General features: G+C 42.1%; 1 non-coding gene across 1 annotated transcript; it reads left to right on the plus strand.

Moving 5' to 3' along the window:
• The first annotated feature begins 4,672 nt into the window (after positions 1-4,672).
• trnas-gcu (transfer RNA serine (anticodon GCU)) lies at positions 4,673-4,754 on the plus strand. Its single transcript has one exon. It is a non-coding gene; the product is annotated as a tRNA-Ser (tRNA).
• The last annotated feature ends 2,328 nt before the right edge of the window (positions 4,755-7,082 follow it).

Here is a 7,082-nt window from a genome sequence, read left to right on the forward strand (position 1 = left end):
CTGTTACACCAATGATCCCTGATCAACATCAGGAAAAGCAGCTTCAGATAATAATTGAAATTACAGCTGCAGCATTTCACACGAATTTAAGTGCTGATGAATTGTTCCACGGGAGCAGCAGAGCGCCAACCTGTAACGTGCGCTATTCGTACCTCTGGGACCTTCGACCAACCTGTTCTAGTTTTGTTGCAATCCTGAAATTGAAGTTAAGGCAGAGGAGGAGCAACTGACCTGTGACTATTGGAACACCAGGCTCAGGAAGGGGACAGAGAAAAATGTTTTGCAAATTTGACTTGATTGAAAGCTGCATTTCCGTGGGTCACTTCCCTGTTTACAGACACTGTCACAGGGCTTTGCATTCGGTTGGCTTCAGTTGGAATGGGTGGAGAGGGCGTTGGCGAGTTGAAGGCTTGTGTTTGGGGGAGGGGAAATGAGGTAACTGTTCAAATTCACATTTATCCCGTGTGGTGTTAGGGTCCCAATCCGGAATGTGGTAGAATCAGGGAGTGCGTGGTTCACGGACAATGAGGTTGAAGTTTGTGGATGGGAGATGCCCAGAGGTGATGAGATTGTGAATGGTCTGCGAGATGATGATTTGTTGAGGGGATGAAAGGTTGTGATCGGGGTCAGTAGGAGGAGGTGCCTGCGAGTTGGCACCTGGCTTCAGCTTTGTTCCTCTGTCCGACTCACAAGTCTAATTCCTGATGAAAGGCTTATGCCTAAATCGTCCATTCTCCTGCTCCTCGGATGTTGCCTGACCTGCTGTACTTTTCCAGTACAACACTCTCCACTCATTCATTATTACTGTCTCATTTCACACTCCCAGGTCCATGCTGTCTGTTTGATTCTACTGAGCACTGTTCTCATGAACTGCGACAAAATCTGCCAATCTGAAACAAAAACAGAAATTGCTGTAAAATCACAGGTGTGCTGGCAGCATCTGTGCAGATGAATCACAGTTAACGTTTCACATCCATTGGGTCTGTCTCTCCACAGATGCTGCCAGACGTCCTGAAATATTCCAGCAACATCTGGTTTTGTTTGATTTTCAACATCAGCAATATTTTTCATTTTTGTTTTCTTATTTTCTGCCAATATGATTTGGCTAAAGATTACGTTAAATGTTTTAAATATGACTGTGATGGAACGGCCAGATTCCACCAGCCGACTACTTTTATTTGGTTCACGTGACCAATGCCTTTCCACTTGGTCACCGCGCCCTTCAGCTGCATTTCATATAAATTGACAAAATTGTGGCATTCTCTCGGATTGGCAATCAGGAGTGAGATTGATTGAAATTATTGAAAACTTTAGATAAACCGATAAAATACGGGATATAAAACGGGAAACTGAAAGGGAAAGGGAGAACAGCGAATGATAGTTTTTTGACAAAACTGAAATATAATTGCTCAAGATTCAGAAAGTGCTTGCATCCACAAACATACCATAATATGGAATGTAATGTTTGGGGCAACCAATGCAAGCAGATTGCAAAATCTTAGTTATAAAGTCTTGCTGCAACTGTTTCGGTTATAATGAACACACACATGGGATTCAGGGCTGTAATGATCTCCTACAATGATAAAGGAAATCCTTGCCTTCGAGGATACATGGGGAATGTTGACTGATTCATCTCAGTAATGGCAGGACTGTCCTCTGGAAGCGTATGAGTTAAATCATTCAATGTTCCATGGAGTTTCGAATGAGTGGTGAAGGGAATGTCTCCATTCACAAATTAATCATTCAGTAGAATTCAGTATAGGGACCCATGAAATGATGAAAAAATTGAACAAGAACACGGAAATATGAAAGACTATAGCTACGAGAATTACTATGTGAAAATTGTTGATTTCAGATCCACAGTGACCTTTGGTGATGGCATTTAATGTCCAGAACCAGTCTGCACTGGAATGACTGGAGACACACTATGAAGTATTTGAACTTCAGTCGCCTTTAGAAATAGCTGAGACTGACTCAGGACACGGGGATTGAGATGTTGGCCTTTCAAACCTTTCAGCCATTCCGTGGAAGAATAAAGGAAGTGATAGAAACTTTTCGTCTCCATGGAGACGATGTTCATGAACTGGATAGATAGTAATTTACCTTATTGGAGTTTATAAATCGAGGCGTCATATTTAAAAAGCAATGAGTTCATCGTGTAACTGTAAAATCTTTTTGTCACACTCAGCGGGAACATTGTGTGTAATACTTGTCGTCATTCTCCACCAAAAACATGTAAAGAAGTTAGAAAGGGCACAGACGCTGTTTCCTGGATAGCAAGATATTAGAAAGCCAAGTGACGTTGTTTACTGAGACATAAAAATATCAGAAAGGATACAAACGGGATGATAGAAAGAATGAAGGAGTTTATTCACGAGATTTGGAAATGCTGGATGCACAAACACGCAGGTTTGATCTAAACAAATGAGATTTTCACGTAACGCGAGGTTTGAATGAGTAAATCGGGGAAAGTCCCTCTTTTGAGTGAATCAATACCTTTCGTTAGAGCTTCAAAACCATTAGTGAATGATTAAGAAAAGTTTGGATGAGAGTTTCTTCCACTCAATAGAGTTATTTAAATCGTGAACGACTTTACAGAAATAAAACATAGAAGCTGACTTCAGAGTGTTTTAAAAGATACACGAACAAACGTACAAGGAGAGAATTTACCATTGAGTGAAAGTCAGTGTCGTTGTGTAACAATTTCGAATTTGTTGACTTCAGACACAAAGACATTTCATGAACATGTACAACTGAATAAGACTGAGTATAACAAGTTCATGGATTGGTAAGGTGTGGCGTATTATTCAAGGTGAAACTCTGTAAATGGAGCTGATGTCCTAAAATAACTGCAGACAGAAATTATATCCTAATGAGCAGGAAATGAATCATCACTTGGAGAGGGAACACCCACTTTAAAGATTTGACCACATTCACATGATGTTATGTATATTTCGTACATTCTTAACTCCACCCAAGAAATCCACCAAGAAGACTCTGTCCTTTTGTATTGTTAACCCCCTGTACTGCTCTGCAGCACTTTTTTGAAGATAAAATATGCTCAGACCAAAATTCAATTCAATACAATATTCAAACGGTCGTATGTGATTTCTTTTTTTATTATTATTGCAACAACCTTTGTGAGTTTGTAACAAACTGTGTAACATGAAACCAGTTCAACATCTATTTTCCCGGAATTTAAAGCAGTGCTCATGGGAAACGTGATCCACCTGCTAAAAAAAATCACCTTAGGCTCTCTCTCTCCACATATGTCTCTTCACGTTTTAGATACTTGCAGTATGTTTGTAGATCAAGGAGTCATTATCCAGAAAAGGTTGTTTCTCAATCCACAAACAAGGGTATTTTCCCAACAACTTGGCTTTGCTCAATATCACCTTCTGTCCGTATCCCGCAACACGACGACAAATTGAAGTTGCTCCATGTGAGACTCAAACTTCAAACTTCGGCACAGGACACACCACTAAACTGAAACAGAGTTACCGTGCACTGGTCACCTTCAGCACAGGAGCAACACATTAATGCTTACCTCCACAATCCTGGTTTTACCTTAACATTTGGGAAACCGACTTTCTCTGATTACATGGCTAGTAACGGGGATTATATGATCATCTTCACCAGTGATTCTGTCCCCGCGTGAGGAAAGTGGTGAGGTCCTCATTGTAAAGATGGGTAGATTGATGATATGTACAATTTCATCTTTTGCCTTCACTAACCAATGAGCTTTTTATTTTGTTTTGCATCTGTAGAAATCTTAAAATCTTCATCTTGAACAGACTCAATGACAGATCTCCATTGTGTCTCTGGCATCGAATTTCATAGTGTAAACTCCCTCTGAATCCTTCCACCGCAGTCCGCTGTTTGGGAAGTGTTCCTGTTGTGGGATATGCACATCCCCGTCTGTCACCTGCTGCTCCCAGTATGCGCTCTGGCACTGCACTAACTTTCCTTCTGACACTTGCTCACTGTGTTGCTGTGATCATACGGTGACTTGGTGTCGCACGGCCCAGGAAAATGATACAGATCAAGGTTTTTGCATTGTTGAGTTCAATTGTCAGTTTAGCCTTATTTTGGATTTTGAAATTGTCTGTCCTGTACACAAGTGAGTGTCAAAAACATCTGAGCGGAAGTTAGGTGTTCCGAATAATGACATTGAGCACTATGCACTCTCCTCCAGTCTGGAAAACAATTCCTCACAGGCAATTTAATTGACAATTTACAGCAGGTGCAGGAGTAGGTCATTCTGCCTTCGAGCCAGCACCACCATTCATTATGATCATGGCCTGAACATCCTCAATCTGTATCCTGTTCCTGCCTTATCCCGATAACCCTTGACTCCACGATCCTTAAGAGCTCTGTCCAACTCTTTATTGAAAGAACACCTCCTGCTGTCTCGGGTTCTTCATTCCGTTGACTTCAAGTCTTCACAGAATTCAACAGACCTTGTTACATATTCATTTCCTCACATTTGTTCAGATCATTATGTGCATAGTGTGACAGTGGGAGTGCACTTGCCCCACAACCCAGGGGTCAGATCATAGTCTTGGAACCGTACTTTGTTATTTCTCATTTCACCAACACCAGGGAGATCTGCTGCTCTGCTTGATTTACGAAATTCAATTATTCATAAGGTCATAGCGTTTCGTGCATCTGTGACGAGGTGGCCGAGAGGTTAAGGCGATGGACTGCTAATCCATTGTGCTCTGCACGCGTGGGTTCGAATCCCACTCTCGTCGTTGTCATCACCGGCTTTCAATGGAGCGGTTTTCAGATGATCACAGCTGTTGTATTGAAACTGGGGTTCTAATAGTTATTTTATCTGCATTGACGCTATGACAAAAATCTCAAAGAATAGTTTGAGCCTGTTGAATAAACTACATTGCAATGTCGGTTGCATTGGGATAATGAAAAGGAGCGCGATATTCTTTTTCAAGTCAAGTTGCTGTGAACATTTTTTTCATATGAAAGACATCCAGGAAAATCAAATAACGAGAGTTGCGATGTACATGTTATGCAAAGGGATTCTTAATGAATGTTTTGTCAAATGAAATCTGGAGGACGTTGAGGAGAAGTAATTGATCCTGGTGAGAAGAGCACAGCGAGGCAGCACAAAATAATGGAGATATTTCAAAATTGGCAGGGCGTGGGTTTAGGGGCACTGAGAACTGGCTGTAAATGCACAGTGGAGAATGGCCGCTGTGGGTACCGTGCATGGGCACGGAGAGACTTACACATTGGTCTCGCCCTCGCCCCTTGCTCTCGCCATTGATGAAGGCTGGACTTAAGGCACAGATAAACACAAGATGTGAGAAGCAAGATCCCTCACGTTATGCACACACTGGATACATCACATTGAACTATGAACAACTGGAGAAATCAGCATGTTGCCTATAGGGAGTGAAACTAAACTGTGGATCAATAACCGCAGATTCATGCAACATAAACATGAAAAATGATTTAAAATGTAGGGTGTAGGTTTGCTAGCTGATCTGTAGCTTTGATATCCAGACGTTTCTTTACTTGGCTAGATAACATCATCATCAGTGGCGACCTCCAAGTGAAGCGAAGCTGTTGTCTCCTGCTTTCTATTTATATCTTTCTCCTCGATGGGGTTCCTGGGGTTTGTGGTGATGTCATTTCCTGTTCGTTTTCTGAGGGGTTGATAGATGGCATCTAGATCTAAGTGTTTGTTTATGGCATTGTGGTTGGAGTGCCAGGCCACTAGGAATTCTCTGGCGTGTCTTTGCTTAGCCTGTCCCAGGATAGATGTGTTGTCCCAGTCGAAATAGTGATATTTTTAATCCGTATGTAGGACTACGAAGGAGAGAAGGTCGTGGCTTTTCGTGGCTCGCTGGTGTTCGTGTATCCTGGTGGCTAACTTTCTTCCTGTTTGTCTTACGTAGTGTTGGTGACAGTCCTTGCATGGAACTTTGTAGATGACGTTGGTTCTGTCCACGGGTTGAACTGTGTCTTTTAAGTTTGTTAGTTTATGTTTGAGAGTGTTGGTGGTTTTGTGTACTACTAGGATTCCGAGGGGTCTTAGTAGTCTGGCTGTCATTTCTGAAATTTCTTTGATGTATGGTAAGGTGGTTAGGGTTTCTGACTGTGTTTGGTCTGCTTGTCGTGGTCTGTTCTTGAGGAATCTGTGGACTGTTTTTTTGAGTATCTGTTCTTCTCGATTACGTTGTATAGGTGGTTCTCCTCTGTTTTCCGAAATTCGTCTGTGCTGCAGTGTGTGGTGGCTCGTTGGAATAGTGTTCTGACACAGCTTCGTTTGTGTGTGTTGGGATGGTTGCTGATGTAGTTAAGTACTTGGTCAGTGTTTGTCGGTTTTCTGTATACGCAGGTTTGTAGTTCTCCATTGTCCTTTCTTTCTACTGTGACGTCCAAGAATGCGAGGTTGTTTCCGGTTTCTTCCTCCTTGGTGAACTTTGTGCCTGTGAGAGTGTTGTTGATGATGTTAAATGTCTTTACTATCTTATTTCGTTTTGTGATGACAAAGGTGTCATCTACATAACGGACCCAGATTTTTGGTTTGATTGTTGGTAGGGCTGTTTGTTCTCGTCTTTGCATTACTGCCTCTGCTTTGAATCCTGATACCGGAGATCTCATGGGTGTGCCATTGGTTTGTTTGTAGATATGTTGTTGAAAGTGAAGTCGGTGGTGAGGTACAGGTCCACGGAGCTTCATTATGTTTTCGTTGGTAATGTGATTGATGGTGGTTGTTGTGTCTGTGATGGTCTCTTCTAAAAGTGTGGTAAGAGTTTCCTTGGCCAGGTCGATGTTGATGGAGGTGAACAGTGCTGTTATGTCGAATGAGATCATTGCTTCTTCTTCCTCTATTTTGGTGTTTTTGATGATTTTTAGGGATTCCGGGGTGGAGTGGATGGAGTGCTGTGACTCTTCTATGAGGCATTTCAGTCTTGTGTAGTTCTTTGGCCCGTCTGTAACTTGGTGTTCTGGGTAAAGAGACTATGGGTCTGAGGGTGGCTCCTGGTTTATGGATTTTTGGTAGTCCGGTTCGACTTGGGCAACACATTGATCCTGGGACAGTCTAAGCAAAG

Source organism: Chiloscyllium punctatum, chromosome 23, assembly GCF_047496795.1.
Source record: "Chiloscyllium punctatum isolate Juve2018m chromosome 23, sChiPun1.3, whole genome shotgun sequence".
Taxonomy (NCBI): domain Eukaryota; kingdom Metazoa; phylum Chordata; class Chondrichthyes; order Orectolobiformes; family Hemiscylliidae; genus Chiloscyllium; species Chiloscyllium punctatum.